Here is a 19,946-nt window from a genome sequence, read left to right on the forward strand (position 1 = left end):
AAATTTTCACATTTACAGGCAAAGCCCCCCCCCAAAGTTAGCAAAGCCCCTCCCGAAACGAAATCTTAAATACGTCACTGATAACACATATTGCAATTCTTCACTCATTCAATCTAATGATTGTAATCCTTCTCTCTTTGAATTATAGAATCTGTAAATCCGAGAATGTTAACACAAATAAAAAGCTAGTTGTTATTAATGATCCTATTAGCTATGGTGATTACTGAGGGAGTAATCAAAATTCGTATTACAAAATTGTCAATTAAAGAAACACTCATTTTGGAACAGGTTGGCCCCTTTTGTAAGTGCGCATTCATGGTATGTCTTCCACATATAAGGGCACGGGTTGAATGAGATGACATATATCTTTCATGTTTAACTTAAACCAAACATAATAGTGCCCCTTCGTTATTTGATATACATTTAGGCTTTATGCCTAACTTACCATCCATCCAACTGGAAGCTTCCAAATATCTAATTCTTAATTGGGTTGTAGCCAGGGAAGTGTGGGGTAAATGACAAAGTATAAATAAATAATTATGTGTACCTCTAAGAAGCCTGCGGTGATTGTAGCGCGGTGACTAGAAACTGTTTGCCACTAGATGGATTTAAAATACTTTTTCCCAAGTTAAATTTTTTCCTTACCAAAAGCGTAAGAGTAGTGAACTTTGAATGCATACTACAGGTACAGGTATCTCTTTACTGTTTCATAAGATGAGACTAATCTAAAACGCTTTTTTTAGTTCTTGTGAAAGCTTGTAGATCAATTTTCAAGATGTAATATATACATTTTTAATTTTTCCCCAAACTTTTCGCTGGTCTAGTAATTAACACGCGTCCTTGGTTCATTAGATCATGGGTTCGATTCGTGATGAAAGAGTACCTAAATTTTAAAGTATTATGGTCGTTCACATATCATTTTTCACTGTAGATCTACGTCTTATATAGCCTTGGTGCATAAAAGAGATACTAAACTTCAATAATCATCATAGTCTTTCCTCCACATACTTGTAACCGGTTTGAGTTTTATGAAAGTTGAAACACATTTAGTTTGCAACATCATACTTGAAAAAGGACTTTGACCACATTTCGTGAAAATAGTGGAACTTCCAAAATGATTTTTTTTTACGGAGGCTACTGAATCCTCCCACACTTGATAATAGATGAAACGGGAGAATCCAGAGAAAACCTATGCACACGGTGTTTTTATATCCCAAATCTGACTTGGCACTAGCCACCATCGAACCATGAAACGCCACCATAAGCGGTCTACCACTTTATCAATAAGATATTTATAAACTATACCGAAAAGATGTCCCAAATTGTAAGTGCTGCATCAAGTGTTTAATGTTTTACGTTTCTATTTTAATGTTTTTGTGTATTTATCTTTTTATTTATTAAGTATTCCGAATTACTTGGAATTAAGATGTGTTTTGTTTACTTGGATGACTGTACTTTTAGTGATCTTGGTATAATGGTAGAGTTGGAAACTAGTATAATATTTCTCAATTTAAAAAAAAATCCCAAATGAGATGGAAGAAATATAATGGATATATGTAGTTTGATACTATAATGCTACCGCAAGCTCTTATGCCATGCTTATTGCTATTCTCGTTGCTATAGTGGCTAGCACTCATGACTTTGGTACGTGGGGTCCCGAGTTTGATTCCCGGTTGAAAAAGAACAGAAATTCGAACGCACAAATGTAGTTCGGATTCCACCTCAAACTTTAGATTCAAGTGTCTAATAGCCTTACTGCTGAAAAGAAACACTAAACTTCAAATCACTATCAGATGAGCATAATTTATAAAGTTTCAGTAAATACTTCAAGAAAAGTATGTTGGTAGCACTGATCGTCCTACTTAGACCCCTCCGTCATATTTAAACCCCTATCTTCCGGCTTAGACCCATTTTTGGTCCTCAATAGACCCATTCGTCCTGTATAGACCCCTTGGGTATTTTCGTGCAATGCAAAAGGGGTCTAAACTGAACGAAAACGTCCGGAATAGACCCATTGCAGCTACCTATCTATCTATCTATCTATCTATCTATCTATCTATCTATCTATCTATCTATCTATCTATCTATCTATCTATGTATCTATCTATCTATCTATCTACATAACTAAATATTCTATTACGTATGGAAATGCTCCTTTATACATCTAAATGTTCTTTTACATAATGAAATGTTCCTTTACACATCTAAATCTTATTTTACATATGTAAATTTGCTTTTACATATCAAAATCTTACTTTACAGATGGAAATGTTCCTTTACATATCTAAATCTTCTTTTATATATGGAAATGTTCCTTTATATTTCAAAATATTCTTTTACATGTGGAAATATTCCTTTACATATCTAAATCTTATTTTGCAGATAGAAATTTTCCTTTACATATCTAAATGTCCTTGTACACATGGAAATATTGCTTTTTGTTTTCTATAGTGGGTAACTAGTCATATTATGTTTTGAAAAAAGAAAAACGCCTCTGAATTTTTCCGACTGTAAAGGTTGGCTTGGGAGTTTGAACCTTGTAAACTTTTTATCCGCAGATACCCAAAGTTTGAAATTTTACCTCATAACAGCAATAGAGGGTTGTATTACTCTAAGTAGTGTCATAAAGACATTAAGTTCAAAAACAACTAGAAGTAATACCAGGAAATATGTTTATATATATATGCAGCAATTCCAGAGAAATCAAACAATTTGAAAAAAAAATAACAATATTTTATTACAATTAATGTCCGTGACTGCCTGATTTTTTGTTAGTAACTGAGAAAGGAAAATATATGGCCATCAAGGACAATATGAGGACAGTCGAGCCCAACCGAAAACGCTCGATAATAATACGTTTTATATTAGTATTTCTATATTAGTATATATATAAGTTACTCAATTTTCTTCAAGAATTAGTACGCGATGTGTTTCTGCTCACCAATTCTTTAATTTTAATATATTTTCTGCTAATTAGCTAATTACTAATAGCTAATTATTAATACTAATAGCAATATATATTATTAGTACCTAGTATTTTTAGAAAAAATTATATATATGCCTACACATACGTATTATTTATGAGATTCCATAACTGACAATATATAATCGCATTCAGTACCTTACACATCAAACTGTACTATCGTTTAATCTGGGACTAATATTCAATAGTAATTAATGGTTTTGAACCCAGGGCTCTTATCATTCAAATGCAAGACGTAACCAGTCACCTCTCGCCCACAAGGTATAACCATCAAATCATTCACTCAGTTATAAATTGTAGCCGTTTTAAACAAGCCTTTTAGTCTATTAAAACAACTAATAAAGACGAGTAGAAAGTATCTCTCGCACTCAGTAATAATCGCTTTTACATCGAGCAAACATTAGCGAACAAATGTTGGTGATTACTCCCAGATATCCTTTTTTTATTTTAACAATTTTGTTTTATTTTTTCTTTTAACTGCCACAAAATCAGTAGCTTTGAGTCTTAAATAAACGCAAATAGCATTTATAGTGATAACTATATTATTGACTTCAATACTACTTTTCGTTTTTTTAAACATGTTTCAACAATAATTTTAAGTTACGAACGTTCATTTTGACTCAAAACCCTGATTCCGTAGTTCCCCTTAGTATAACCTGTTTTACACTGCAACGAGACATTTGCAACAGCCGCGCAGCTGGGTGGCAGCTTACGTCATCGCGCGAACACGCACGAGTCCTTTAAGGGGCGTGGATTCCTACGAACACAGATACAACTGCCAACGTAACAGCTGGTGGTTCGTAACAAACAACTCTCATAGCCTCAGTGACCAGAGCGAACGGAGAATAGAGTATGCTAGAAGATTTTTTCTCTTTTTTTGGGGGGCGTATCAATAAATTTCGCTACATATAAATTTAACCGGCCCCTCCAAAAATTTACCTACATAAAAAGAAATTTATTGATTACGTGGAAGAATTTTTGTTTCATATATATATATATATATATATATATACAAATATAAATAACAATTTAACTCAGATCAACGATAACAAAATAATTTATAATAGGTAGAAACTTTTAAAACCATTATTCCTTTTGAAGATGGTAATATCTTTATAGACCTTTAAATTATTTCTGATAAAGGAACTAATTAATGTACCTTACAGGGACGCAGACTATTTTCTATCCAACAAAAGAAATACAGGTGATATAAGAACTCTGGAGTTTCGTTCCTTTATGTCGGAGAACGTAGCTGCTGCGAACAACCGTACAACTCTTAGGGCCAGGAAATCATTCTACAGGCTCTTGTAAATATAAAAGTTTGAACACTGTATAATTGGTATAACAATTTTTCCTTAGTCTAAGCTACACAAATTACATTAGCTTACATTAGGTATAACTGTTCGTGGTGGAATATATTTCTTTACAAACATAACATGTCTTTTTATACGAATAGTTGGATCTTCTACCAGCCGCCATACAGTGCTTTTGGTGGAATAGCTTAATATTTTATAAGGATCTGCGAATTGGGTTGCGAAATTTGGGATAAAGTTCCTTTTAAAGAGGCTTTCATAACTTTTTTAACAAGTACGAGTTCCCCAACCTCCAACATATTTGGAACACTCCTACTATTGTATAGCGCTTCTCGCCTCTTCCAAGCCTTGTCAATATTGGCAGCGACAATTCATCAACTTGCTCTTTCGTAGCTTTATTATCTAAGATACCAATGTCACAAATCCACTTTACATCTACAGGCGTAAACAATTTCCTCGCTAAATAAATAAATGGGCTTTACCAGTCAAATTATTTTGACTCGCTTTAATGGTAAATTGTACTTGATCTAATAATTGGGCCAATTTCCTTTGACATCTATTAACGCACGATTTCAAAATAGCCTTTACAGTACGAATTCCCCTTTCCGTGATATTACTGGAAGGATTATAAAGAGAGGTTTTAATATTATTTATACTATATAGAAGGTACTTGAAGTATTCGCTAGAAAAATAGCTACCTCCGTCGTGCACCACCTGGTTACAAAATCCGTATGAATGGAATTCAATTGAATTTTTCACAGATTACCTTAGAAGTTATATTTCTTAGAGGTTCTAAAAATATAAACCGGCTGGCTGCATCCATAATAACTAATATATAATTAAATCCCTAACTAGTATGCCATCTACCCGCTACGTCCAAATGCCAAATGTTATTGGGCTGAGTTATAATAGGAGCATAATATTTTCCGACTAATTTTGTATTCCTATCTCTGCATCGCTGACATACATCACACCGCTTCACATAATCCTTAAACAGTTCTATCATTCCCGGCCAATTAAATCTGGTAGTTATTTTATTAACTGTTTTATAAAATCCTTGGTTATAGCCACCTATAATTTGATCGTGAAAATATTCAATAATAGTACCTCGAAAATTAACAGGAACAACAGCTCTAAGTCCCCCATTAACCTTTCATTTTGTTTTCTTTAATAAAACCTTATCCTTTAATAGGTAACCATCAACATGTTCCCTTCTCTATTATCTCTCTTAACTTATGATCATCTCGCTGCTGTTGAGCCAATGGTTCATTTAACCTAGGTAATTGCAAAAAGTTGGCATAATTTACAAAAACCCGTTTAACATCATGTGATTGAAGTTCTAGCATAGAATCATCAACGGTCTCATAATCTATATTGTTTTACATCCTACTGAAAAAATCAGCGACTTGGTTAGCCTTATTGCGCAAATAGATTATTTTAAACTTAAATTTACTTACGGTCTCAATTAGCGTCCCATACTTTTTTTATCTTTTGTGCTTATGTAGTAACCACTTCAAGGACCTATTGTCACAGTACACTGTAAAAAGAGAATGTGAAAACATTCAAATTTATTAAGAGCCATAATCAGTGCATTCATTTCAAGTTCTTATATATTCTTACTCCTGTGAGCTTCAGGAATCATTTTTGAATGGAAATACACAGGACACAATAATCTATCTTCAGTATATTGACTGAGTATACAGCTATAGGCTTCCATTGAAGAATCGATATGCAGGACAAAGCTACTATTAAAATCAGGCACATTTAATTAAATATGATTAGCGAAAGCTCCTTTATTTTCTCCAAAATTCTGTCTTCCTGTTTCTCCCACCTAAATGGTGTTTTTCAGATCTTAGTTTATTCAAAGGATCCACAAAATCTCCATAGTTGGGTATAAACCTTTTGTAATAATTACAAGTACCTAATATTTGTGACAAAGCTCGTCTATTTTTAGGCCGTCGCATGTCATTAATAGCTTGCAATCGATTCTTATCGATAAACATATTGCCGCCGCCAAATTCAAAACCCAAATACTTGATATTAGTTTGGAGGAAGCTAGTCTTCTTTGGAGATACTGTGATACCCCATTGTCTTAACCTATCTAACACTTGCTAAACGATTTGCTTATGTACCTCTAAGTCATCTGTATGTATTAGGAGATCACATAATATATATCAACATATTCTCCTACAATGCTTATAAACACTTTTCGCATTAAACTGCTTAATAAAAAATCCACAATTATAAACCCCATTGGCAATCATCTATGCCTAAGTAATCAGCGTGGAGTCGCAAAAGTGGTATAGACTTTGCTATCACCCGTCAGTCGAAATTAATTAAATGCTGATTTTACATCGTGCTTATATATAATTTTGTTTCCCTAGATTTGCAATACAAGTATCAACCTGAGGACTCGGAAAGGCATTTATAATAAGCCTAGAATTAATATCGCCGTAACTACAATAACAAACCGTTTAGATTTATCTTTGTTAACTACAAGGAAACAAGGCGAGACAAAAGAAGAAGTATCAACTTCTTCAACCACACCTATATCAATTAATTCATCGCCATACTTTTCGAGTTAGGCAAGTTTATCTTTTGGCAACTGATACGGCTGTTAGACACAAGGGGATTTATCCCTTATCTGAATTTGATATATAAAATTTTTCACTTCTCCCAATCTATCTGTTATTACATCATCATAATTATTCATAAGGTTTACAACATATTCATTTAAACTAGGAAACTGCTTATATAATTCAGGGGAAATAATTATATTACCTTTTTCCGAATCATGTTGGTTGGCATCACAGCATGATTGACCCTTTGCTTCATGTCCCTCCGGTTGGTCCAGCTGATGATCTGGTAACTCCCAGGGTGATTTACTTTCAAAAATCCCACACTACTCCTGACACCCTGGAGACCAACGCTGATTTTCGGAACGCCTCGTTGAATTATGCTGTGGCCAATCCGATAAACGATGCATTGTAGTAAAATCCTGTGCGCCAATTGGGATGTTTGAACCAGATACCTTGAAATTACTCGAAAGCCCTTCCGATGAATCCGCCAATGGACGCCGCTGCACCGAAATATCCTTGAAAGACCTGCCGTAGGACCCGTCCTGCTTCTGTTTGCCTCCCATAGTTCTGCTCCGTGCAAGTTGCCTTTACTTCTATGCAATTGCATCCTTCGACTGCATACATGACTGCGAACCATCAGACACAGCACGAAGTTGACTGTTCCCGGGACCATGCATAAGCTGACAATGCATAAAGCCTGTATCCTTTCTTCCCCGAAGTCTAAGGTGGCGTGGTGGACCGTAATCCGATAAGGGCACCCTACAAGAAGAAACATTACTCGGCAGAAAACAATTATTCGGTAATGGCGTAACTAACAATTTTGCAGCTAAAATTCTCACTCGGTATAGTAAGCTCCTTGGCATTAAAGTCAATGATAAGAGGATGTCTCAGGAAAAAATTGGTTTCCCAGCAACAATTCAAAATCATCAGTTGGGACAACATAAAAGCAATCCGAAAAACGTTTATTTTGGATCAAGAAGTATAGTTCCGCAGCCTTTGTAATGTTAAGATTATTTTTCCCTAGACAAAAAAACATATGTCAATATTCATCACAACTTACATTACAATGGAAGGTTTTATTTACTTTTTTTTTTGGTTAACTGACCGCAGTAGCGTGCTACATGAAATTCAGAATTACATTTAAAACATCTACGCGCATTCTTTCCTTCATTTGCAGAACTAATTAGGAAAGCTCTACTTTGATTCTTTGGCAAAGCTTCTTTACCTAATACCGAAGAAAACATTTTCGGATCGTTAAATTGAATACTAGAGTAAAGCAAATTGCTAGGAGGGCGCAACTGTTAATTTATTTTCACAAAATCCATAGTATACCTCTTATGTTAATCATAAAGATCTGCCAATTGACGTAACTCTGCCAATGTGTTAGGTATCCCTTTACTTAGGTATAGCGTATGTATTTGGGGGACAACTAAATTATAAATTAGAATGACAAGAGAAGCTTCGTCAAGAGTCATTCCAAGGCATTCGCAATAGACTGTTTTTCATGTATAAATTGCATGAACGACTTTATTAAATTCATAACGCGATATAAGTTTTGTTGTATAAACGTACAACGTGCAATCATAGAAATAAATTTGACAAATAATCGAGAACAATTATCTTTCCACCCAATGGTGATTCCTAAAAGACATAACAATTCACGATATAATTCACTCTTAGTACGACTTAGACTATCCACTAAGACCGCCTCTGACGTAATAGCTTGTCTTTCTGTCATATCATCAATCCCCACTAGGAATTCAAATAGCATGTCACTATTCATGCCATCAACGAGTGACAATTGATTTATTTGTAATTGAATGGTACTATATAATGCCCTCGATAAATCTTTATTAAATTCAAATCTTATAGCTGGCCTATCCATAGTTACGATTGGAGATTCAGCTTGATTACAGTCCGTTAAATTTACTAAATCTCCTATCCGAGAACTAGTATTACGCACCCTACGCGGTTAATATGCTTGCATTAGTAATGGTTTAAAGGGATCAAGTTCATCCGAAAAATTTAAACTTAAATTAATGGGCATATTACGTACTTCATTACACTCTATTATTGATTAGTATATATATATATATATATATATATATATATATATATATATATATATATATATATATATATATATAACAGGGCACAATATGTTGACTTTTAATTTTATAGCAACACTCAAATCTAGTTTCTACTAACAACCATCTGACCTTGTTTGATTTTACTAATCAAATTTTCTGGGATGCGTGCATTGCAAATCTGACCTTTTATGCTCAAGCTAAGCAAGCAACAATGCGATGGTAGTGTAAAACACGTAACTTTAATATGTATTACTACAGGTAGTATCATAAAGTCGTTAAGTTCAAAAAGAATTAGAAGTAATACCGGGAAATATATGTATATATTCCGCAATACCCAACCGAAAACGATCGATAAAAATACGGTTTGTGTTAGTATTTGACAAGGCGAGCCTATGGTTCTGAATATATATATATATATATATATATATATATATATATAAGTTACTTAATTTCCTCCAAGGATTAGTACGCGATGTGGTCTGCACACCAATTCTTTAAATTTAATACATTTTCTGCGAATTAGTTGATTACTAAAATGAAATTCAATATATATTATTAGTACCTAGTATTTTTAGAAAAATTATATATATGCGTACACATACGTATTATTTATGAGATTCCATAACTGACTATATGCAATCGCATCCAGTACATTACACATCAAACCAAGTACCTTACCAGTCTCCATTCACAGTAAAAATAGCCCTAAATTATTCTTTTCAATTATAGAAAACGCTTTCTATTATGTACTATCGTTTATTCTGGGACTAACATTCAATAGTAATTAATGGTTTTGAACCCAGGGCTCTTATCATTCAAATGTAAGACGTAGCCAGTCACCTCTCGCCCACAAGGTATATCCATCAAACCATTCACTGTTATAAATTTTAGCCGTTTTAAACAAGCCTTTTAGTGTATTAAAACAACTAATAAAAACGAGCAGAAAGTACCTCTCGCACTCAGTAATAATCGCTTTTAAATAAAGCAAACATTAACGGACAAATGTTGGCGATTACTCAAAGATATCTTTTTTATTTCTACACTTTTGTGTTGTTTTTTCTTTTAGCAGCCACAAAACCAGTAGGTTTGAGTCTTAAATAAAAGCAAATAGCATTTATAGTGATAACTGTATTAGTGACTTCAATACTACTTTTCGTTTTTTTAACATGTTTCAACAATAATTCTAAGTTACGAACGTTCATTTTGACTCAAATCTCTGATTCCGTACTTTCCCTTAGTATAACCTTTTTTACCCTGCAACGAGACATTCGTAGCAGCCGGGCAGCTTACGTCATCGCGCGAACACGCACGAGTCCTTTAAGGGAGGTGGCTTCCTACGAACACAGATACAACTGCCAACGTAACAGCTGGTGGTTCGTAACAAACAACTCTCATAGCCTCAGTGACCAGAGCCAAAGGAGAATAAAGTATGCTAGAAGATTTTTCTGTCCTTTTTTCTTTTTTGGGAATCAATAAATTTCCCTACAGGGTGCGATAATTCTTAATGGAACATCATTTACGAATTTCATATATATTCTCATACAAGCTACAGTAATTACCACGTCCTTTCAAATTTTTCTGGTTTCATAACGTTTTTTTTATAACGAAGATGTATTCCTGAATCTAACGCAAACATTAAGTTTAATCCTTAGTTTGTTTTATTGAGCTGGCGATAGACGAAGATTTTTATAGCCACATTGTCTTGCTGTGAAGAAACTTCAAATACACGTTTCATAGAGAATTTCATGTAAGAAGACAAAACAATATATATATATATTTTTTAAAATGAAACACTATCAGTAATAATGTATACATACGCTTTGTTAACTCTTTGATATATAACGCTTTTGTTAACTTTCATTTTCATGTACGCATTTATTATAGGTTTTCTTATAAGTTACTCTTAATATCGTGGACTTTCAACTTATCTTATTTTGCTTTATACGTTTTTTGTGACGAATATATTTTTCTTGTCTCTAACACGAACTTTGAATTTACTCGTTAATTTGTTCTCCTTGAGATGGTGATAGAAGTAGACTGTTACAGCTGAATTGTCCTCCACTGGACAAACAATGTGATAACAGGGTATCGTTAAAGTAAACTTCCTTGCAACTGCTTTTAGGCTACTTTGGGACAGTCTGAATTTTCCGTTTAAACTTCTATATTATGTTCAATTTATATTATTCAGAAATATTGAATGCAGTTTTAAATTTGAATTTAGTTTAAGTTCTTTCGGCAACCCGATTGATGATGATGGAAGGATTTGTGAAGTGAAGAAAGTGGGAGGTAACGGAGAACCATGTCATAATCTCAAAGACGTTTTCTTGCTCACAATAGTGCTCACATGTTACGAACAGAAATCGAGTCGGTAATTAAAGGGACTAGTTTTAAAGTTCATGTGTACTTATAAAACGTGTACTTTAATATAAAAGAAAAACATAAGAAAACATTAACGGAAATAATTAAATTTAAATGAAAGTCTTAACAAAATCCTTATAAACAATTAAGGCCGTGTCACGAAAAATATCGCAAATCTTTCGCTCTCTTTCACACCTATCTCGTTTTACTGCTAAAATTGTTATAGTTTAAAAAACAACTTTTTTAACCCTCGTAAGCAGAATGGATGTCTCAAAGGTCCGCGGAATACCTTTCATATTTAATGTTATTATAAAATTTTCCTACTTAAAATTTCAAAATATAATTATTAATTTAATTTTTCTCATATTTGCATTTTTAGGGTCGCGGAAGCTCCTATTGGAATTACTTTCTCTTGAAGCTAAAAATGGTTCTCAAACAAGTTCTGTATTAAAATATAATATGGAATTACTTCTTAGTTTATGATCCTTGTGGAAATTCTACAATTTTAGCAGTACTATTCTCATAAATTAGTATAACTATTACTTCATGTTTAGAGTTTACTTCGTCTCAGTGTAACATAATAGATATTCTGTAGATAAATAATGAATTATAATTGTCTATGTTACGTTTCTAGTAGGTGATGCGTCATACTAGTGTTTTAGTTTTAGTATACCTAGTGTTTCTCTGGGAAAACCTCATATCCCCTACATGTAATCCACTTATCAGTGAAATATAACTTAAGTCCGGACCGAAGAGACGACGCTATCGTCTGGGGAAAGCAGTAAAAAATTGTCTTTCTGAATGAAAGGGCATAACCCGTATCATGCTAATTAGTGCCAGCGATGATCAACTATTGCAATACGTATTTGGGAGCATAGCACACTTAGACCGTTGAGGAAAGTTTTCTCTTTCGAAGATAAAACTTGCTTTCAGAACTACGTCTCACTATGTTGTTGATAATTTTCATCTTCGTCTAGGCTTCGGCCCTCGGCAGCTTCATGACGATGGCGAACTCTAGCAACAATAAAGGATAATCAAATCTTGGCAGTAATTTCTGATTACCCGCTATAGTTCATTCAAACCTAGCACACAGTCTGTACAAGCGGCACCCATTTCACCGTCTAAAAGCTCACGGAAGTTTTCTCAGGGAAGTCATCCAATACCATTTGTATGTAGAGAAAAACATTATTCTAATGATTCTACACAGTTAGCGAAAGGAACACGGTCACGGTTCCCTACGGTCTCAATGGATGAAGAACTCATTCAACGTTATAACAGTATTCTACTGGTTTTCAATTTACATACTCAATACAGTCGAATATCAATCCTTATCATTTCATACTCACAGGAACTATACCAATCCCTAACTGATTTTTCTGCAACTAACGAAAGATGCTCCAAAGGTCAGGGATACTCTTGTCAAAATTGTTCCCACTTAAACGGCTACATACTAAAATCTAAAAAGATCCGAATTTTGGAATAACTATCTCCAACAAAGCCTTTTACGAAATCTTTGATAAAAAAGCTAAATTAACATAATAGACGGATAAGCTTCAGAAACAACCTCCTCCACCTTGAAAACCACAATTTCTATCTGTCGTTATTAGAGATGTCTCTCCAGAAATCCAAAACGAATTAAAGCAAGAAGGTATATCAGTGGATAAATGCATTTGAAATATAAATAATAATTGTCCGACCTACATGGTTTTAGTACCTTTTAAGCAACAGGACACGATTGATTACTTGTTACGTTTATGCGCCCCCTTTACAAGAAAATACATCCCGTTGAACTATTCAAAACACATGGACCATTACCTATTCGCTGTGATAAGTGTCAGATTTACAACGACCATACCACGTCAACTTGTTCCAATCCATTTAAGTGTCGATATTGCTCGGGTCTAAATGAAACCAAAACATGTTCCACTTACGAGAACTACATAAATGTCGAAGATCCTCTACGTCACATCAGTTTGCTGCTTCAAAATAAGTTTTCCTTTTTGGCGAACGAGTTTCCTTCACCACAATATCACTAAATTACCACATTATCAACCTATCCTACTAGAATATATATAATACATCGCCAGTAATCATCGAAATATTATTTTCATGGTATACATTAAAATCCATAGTGGAAATGATCGTGAAAACGCAGATTTTCAATAGTATTTAACTAGTAATACTATTTCAATAGTATTTAATTTATACCTTGTCTTTCCCTTGGAACATTTCTTAAACTTTTGAAGGATATAATATGTAAAATTTTTATTATCTTTATAAATTTAAATCTGATTCTATTTTGGAATAATGAACCATATTAGATATCTATAAAACTTCTAGGTCTTCATTGTTTTACGTGTTTCATGTTAGGTGTTGTGATCTACCGGTATAACACAGCCTATTGGATTTCACTTTGGAATATTTACTTATGAATTACATATACAGCTTTTATATAATTGACTCGTATATCTTGCATTATAAATTAATGTTTTCCTAGCTATAAAATATATTATTTAACTCTGATTGAATAAAACTCAATCGCACTATAAGCTGAATTTTCATTAGTAGAAGTATTTAATAGAAGTTTGACAATGTAAGGCAAGGGAATTAGACAACTTTTGAATTCAAGCAGTCGCTCGATTTTGAGGAATGGGTAGATCGTCCAACTTTTATGGAGAAAACTCATCAAATGTGCACTTTTTCAAAAGAAAAAGTTGAAAATTTGTAAACAGGCAGGAGAAAACGCATGATTTGTGTTTGCGCATTCTAACTATCATTCGGACATTCCATGTAGGTATTATATGGGCATTTAAACACTACTTAAATGAACAAATTGCTATAAATATTGCTTATGTTGAATTCAACTTTGAAAACTCTGCCATGGATATAGAGTAGCATATTGACACGAGGTAATCTAATTGTTGTAAACGATTCTAGGAATATTCTTCTTTTGTTGCAATAGACTGTGTGTTACAAATCTCAGAATCAAATCATATTTGACACTTGGCACAATGAATATACAGGATGGATCCCATAGCATTGGAGCTAAGGAGTTTCGAAGCTCTTTTTCTTTTGTTTTCGGCATCCTATAACTCCGAAAGGATGCATATGTGCACCCAAGCTTGTCTATACTTTTGCCTTACTTAATGTCAGAAATAATCTCCGAAACGTTTTCAGTGTTGTTTTGAAATACCCGGCATATATATGAGTTTTGCTGTTCTAACGTCGGGCTCCTTGCTTGGATGTATAAACCTCATGCTCACTCGCATAAGCGTAACAAGATAAGGGAGAGTGAGTAGCAAATGGTGCCAGTTAAACCAACTATTAACTACCACAGGACGCTAATTGATCAGCGAGAGTTGCTAGCTATAACCCTGTGCCTTCCTGAAAACGAAAAGAAAGTTAACACTATGTAATGAATACTAACTGCTTTTATTGTCTGCACCAAAGGCCTAATAAAAACAAATAGTTTCTTCAAAATTTGTAAAAAGAATAAAAATTAAATCTAGAACATATATTCACGTAACAGCGCTTGCGCGGTGATTCCTCTAATCTCGCAAGCCATCACAGGGTTTTCATAAATTATCGCTATCGTCTTACAAACTAAACATTTAAATATACATTAATCCAGATCCGATCACACAAAGTGAGTATTCAGTTCACTTCCAAAAATGACAGAGATAAAAATGATTAAATTTCGGAACTGTACTTCAATGAACTACAATGATTAAATTTTCTAATTTGAAATTTTAGTGAAAGTTAAAAGTGTTTATACTGATAAAAGTTTACTTTAAACTTACTACTTTAAGAAAAGATACCTTTTTTGAGCTAAGCATATTGTTTGACGCGATATTAATACCACTAACAACAAAAACAATAATAAGAAAAGTAAACAATAATTTCAATGTATTGTGTATATATATTACCCGATAATACAAACGTGGAGCGATAGGAAATAATAAAACTTCGTAATCAAAGGAGTTTCTTTAGAAAAAGTCAGTTGAAAAGATATAAATAAATAAATAAATAAATAAATAAATAAATAAATAATAAAGGTGTACATCCACGATATTTTCATTAAAATAAATTTACTTACGAACCACGCCCTACTTTCAAATTTTAATTACGGAGAATATAGAATATATAATAATAGGCAAAGGAAATATGATTATTCCCTCACAAGCACCTTTCATGGAACCCAAGTGCTATGGTGTTATGATAATTTATGTATATTAGTCCAAATTTTTTCCCGCTATTATTTTAAAGCTCATAACATTATCTGAGTTGAATATGGAAAGGAGATGAGCTTGGAGACCGAAAGGTAAGAATGTGCAACCACAATTGGACAAAATCAACAAAGTATTATATCTAGTTATTTTAATATTTTTTCTTTTACATTTTTAAGAACAGCTTATTATAAGAAATTACTTAAAGTAATACTTAGGTAATTCCGCCAATATATCGTCTGGTAGGCGGAATTCCACCTAATATTAGCGTGTTTCGTGTTCACGAAATACTCGATGATACTAAAAGCAAATAACTTTCCTCAATTAGCAGATAGCAAAGGTAGAGAAGGGAAGAAGTAAATTGATAAATTCGAAGGATAATTTAGTGTTTTTGCAAACGAACCGTGCTAAAATTAAGTTCTTAGTCTTATCTTTGAACTATGAAGACCTGCACTAACAAAATTATATAAAATATCGAACCATATATTAGGCCAATTATATCTATCCGTTCTTGTATTCAATGTTTCAGTGTTCCTTCTAAACCCCTAAAATGGTTATGTTCAACACTTACATTGTTTGCATTAGAGAGAAATAATAAGCATGTACCTACTTGTTTGTCTTTTGTATACATGCTATTAGTCAATCTACAGTCCATATTTATACAGAATCTTTCATTTGACTGAGTATTACTTCAATTTTCTCAGAAAACATTGAACATTCAATACGATGAAATTAACAGTCCTGATGACACTTTGTGTGTACTGCGTATTGTATATGACCCAGGATAAATATTTGAAGGCATAAAAAAACACCTATTTGGAGATGGAAACAAATTGACCACAATTTAGATTGATTAATATTTGCTAATGTAGTAACTGATTCTTGTTATGAGCCTCATTTAACATAATTATTTTCAATGAGTTTTTTCGTTTAAACATAAAATGTTTATCCATAAGCGAAATAGGTTTACCCTTAGTAGCAAGTAAATTATTGATATGTGTCAATGTGTGTTGAAAAATCAAGATGATAATACAAGTTGATATACTGCAAATTTCATACTGCTTTTTCATGCATAACATCAATGAATATTGGATTAAAAGAAAAGATAATATTGATTTATAGAATTTGAGATTGTAATTTTGGTGTGGGATGAAATATTTTTAATGGCATGTTATGGCAATCTCAATAACTGTACCTGTCTCCTTAGACATATTACTTACATTGCATCTTCACATGTTAAATTCAAACCCACTGTACCAATACATGGCATTATTACAGTTTGATAGAAATAGATATTAACTCAATTACTTAAGTGTTTAAATGTTCTAGTTTGTCATAATTATTGATAAAAGCAAACATATTTTGCCTTTCAAGTAGAAGTCAATTTCAAATGTGTAGACAAGATGTTATTTGTTACTTAAGTTCTGGTAGATTAATTATGTGTAATCTATTTTATAGTTTAACTTCGTTCTCAATAGTATATACATGTTGCCCTATATCCTATGAAGCTAATATATAATAAAAACCATTTTTTTCATAAAGTAAATAAATTGCTACGAAACCAGTTTCATATTGTTTCCCACAAATTTTGCTTGTCACACATACATCCTTTTAACACAAAGAGATTCGTATATAAAGCAGTCATAAATAATTCGTTATAGCTGATGCTTGTGCGAAGATAACAGTCGACTGAAAGTAAATGAGTACATGATGGAAGTAAATGAGTACATGAACGAAACTGGATGGTCTCTTGATTTCCACAGCACGACATAACACTCCGCCGTGAATTTTCGTCTTCACTCTCTAGTATGGAACTATTGACATATTAATGCAATATGCAATACAATTGTGTGGATGTTCGCCAATAATGTCAATATGAACATATATATTTTAACTGTACATATAAATTTGCTTTCCCGTACATCGGAAATACTGTGCAAAATTATCACAAAACGAGTGGAAGGAAAGTCGAAGAACGGCTATCAGACGACCAGTTTGGATTAAGGAGGAAAACGGAATTAGGGGAAGCAAAACCGAGCCTACGGTTCATCATTGAACAGTACATTTGTAAATATTGGGAAATCTTTTGACAACGTAGATTGAAGTGTCAGGTTCGAAGCATTTAAGAAACTGGAGTTGGATTACAGACAGAAGAATTATATAACAGCTTTAAAATAACCAGGCAGCTGTTATAGGAAGAGATCAAATGGAAGCGGGAACACATAAAGAAGTAAAGCTAGGATAAGCATGTTCACCTCTTCTTTTTAACGTTTCCATTGAAGAATTTATGAATAAAATGGATAGGATCGAGAAAGGCGTAAAAATAAATGACCACGTTTTCAGCACAGTCAGGTTTATTGTTGACATAGCACTGATATCTGAGAAAAAAAACGTTTCTTGCAGGAAACACTTGCAAACTAGAACAATGGAGTGGAAAGCACTGGAAAGGAAGATAAGTAAGAAGAAAACCTAAATGACAATGTGCACGGGAACAATACACAGAGGGGCTATGATAAGAGTGAAACTTAGACTTTAAGACGTTCTCCTATTTAATAAGTCAAGTATTCTCGGAAGGAAGTATTCAGAAATACACAGGATAGAGAATAGTGCAAGCTAAATGAGCATGCAATTGGAAGAAAGATCCGCTGACATCAAGAAATGTGTTGCTGGATTATCGGAAATGATTTATCAAGGCAATGGTGTGGACGAAGGGACTTGTCAGACTGATAAACACTGAGATAAGTTGAATTATCCAAGCTGGAAAAAAATAAATGTAGTTGGGGTGCAGAATCATTCGCATATAATAGGCCGAAAGGAAATATGTACGAAGAAGTACTAAAGGAAACTAAAGAAGGATGAGAGATCATGAAGGTGGTAGGAAAGGAAGAAACAGCATGTTTAGGAAGCTTATTTGTTAATCCTTTTGGACAACCGTGTTCAGAGAGGGAAGGGCAGAAGACAACCTGGAATAATGAAAACAAAAATAGAATATCTAAATGTAGCTACGAACAATGATCTTATCAAAGTATAAAACAACTCTCCCACGAGAGAGAAAAGTTTTAAAATTTCCATTTCTGCACCAACAAATGACTGAAGTGAGAAAAATATTTTATTGTACTGTCGTAAAAGATGAGATATTTGACTTTCTCCAAATATTTCTGAATTTGGACAAGGCGTTCAAATTTGTTGGAAAGACAAGGAACAGCTAAAATTGAAAATACTTAACTTCAAGATGCTTTTTGCATTACTGAAAGAATTAAATAAACAAGAACTGAAGTATAACAAAATGTATTTTATCCATGATATTTGTTAAAAATTGAACTATTCAAGTAGTTTCTTCTAGGTAGACGAACCAATATTTCACCTCTCAATTCAATTTTATACTACTGAAGTGAGAAGCTTTGTCAGCCTCATGCATTTCTCTGATACATATCAGCAATAAGTTGGTGAAACATTTCATTATTAAATTTAAATATAACAATTATCTTCTTTATCCTACTTGCATATTCATAGACATACTCATAATTTCTAATATATTTTGTATTTACCAACAAATATAAAATAATGCAAGCCTTTTCAAAATGCTTACTATAATATCATACTACCATATTCATATTCAATCCTGGAAAGATAATTGAAAACGTTCATGTGACATACGGTGTTACGAAATGTCTGTTATCATATCTTACTCTCATTATGCATACAAGCATTACATTATGGATTCTAAATATGTTCTAAGTTAAAGAAACACGATCTTTATATTTGCGTTGAAAGGTGGATTTTATCTCATGGTATAAAATGTGTTCAGTATACATTTAACACTTAGTATATTTGTCCCAACAACGTATGTTTTACATTTTAAATGCATTATAACGGACGTACTCGACATTCGTCACTACTACATTGAAGGGAAGTCTTCATTAGCCATACAGTCAACATATGTCACCACTAGTACTATCCAGTGTTCCTTCTTTCTAATTGAGCTCGACATTTGTACTTTGATAAAATGGCTTCCACACACATCCATGATTATGTGAATGCTGAGAATATTGTAGGTGTGCTTGGTGAACTATCCAGCATTTGACGTAAGTCACATTGATTTAGAAAGAGATGAAGATCAAGACTTTCTGTTAGGATGGAGTGGCGGAGAAAGCGACACTAGTTCTGGATTTGGTGATATTAATCCTTGTTGCTGGATGATCCATGTGCAGGTTCATCTAATAGCAATGTACAAGAAAGTGACAGAAGGTGGTCCACTCGTGATGTCCAACCGTATTTTCCTGTTTCCAAAGGAACTGTAGTGTTTATCGTTGGTCTTGATCCTTCGTGTACTCCGTTAGATTGTTTTTCTACTTTGTTTGGAGCAGATATGTCCAAACACGTGGAATTGGAAACAA

General features: G+C 33.3%; 1 long non-coding RNA gene across 1 annotated transcript in view; it reads left to right on the forward strand.

The window, feature by feature from the left end:
• The window catches only part of LOC145682781 (uncharacterized), a 447,269-nt gene that overhangs the window by 246,845 nt on the left and 180,478 nt on the right, over window positions 1–19,946 (forward strand). The gene's annotated exons all lie outside the window — the stretch shown is intronic.

The sequence above is a fragment of the Thermobia domestica genome, chromosome 4 (genome assembly GCF_964235325.1).
Source record: "Thermobia domestica chromosome 4, izTheDome1.hap1.1, whole genome shotgun sequence".
Taxonomy (NCBI): Eukaryota; Metazoa; Arthropoda; class Insecta; order Zygentoma; family Lepismatidae; genus Thermobia; species Thermobia domestica.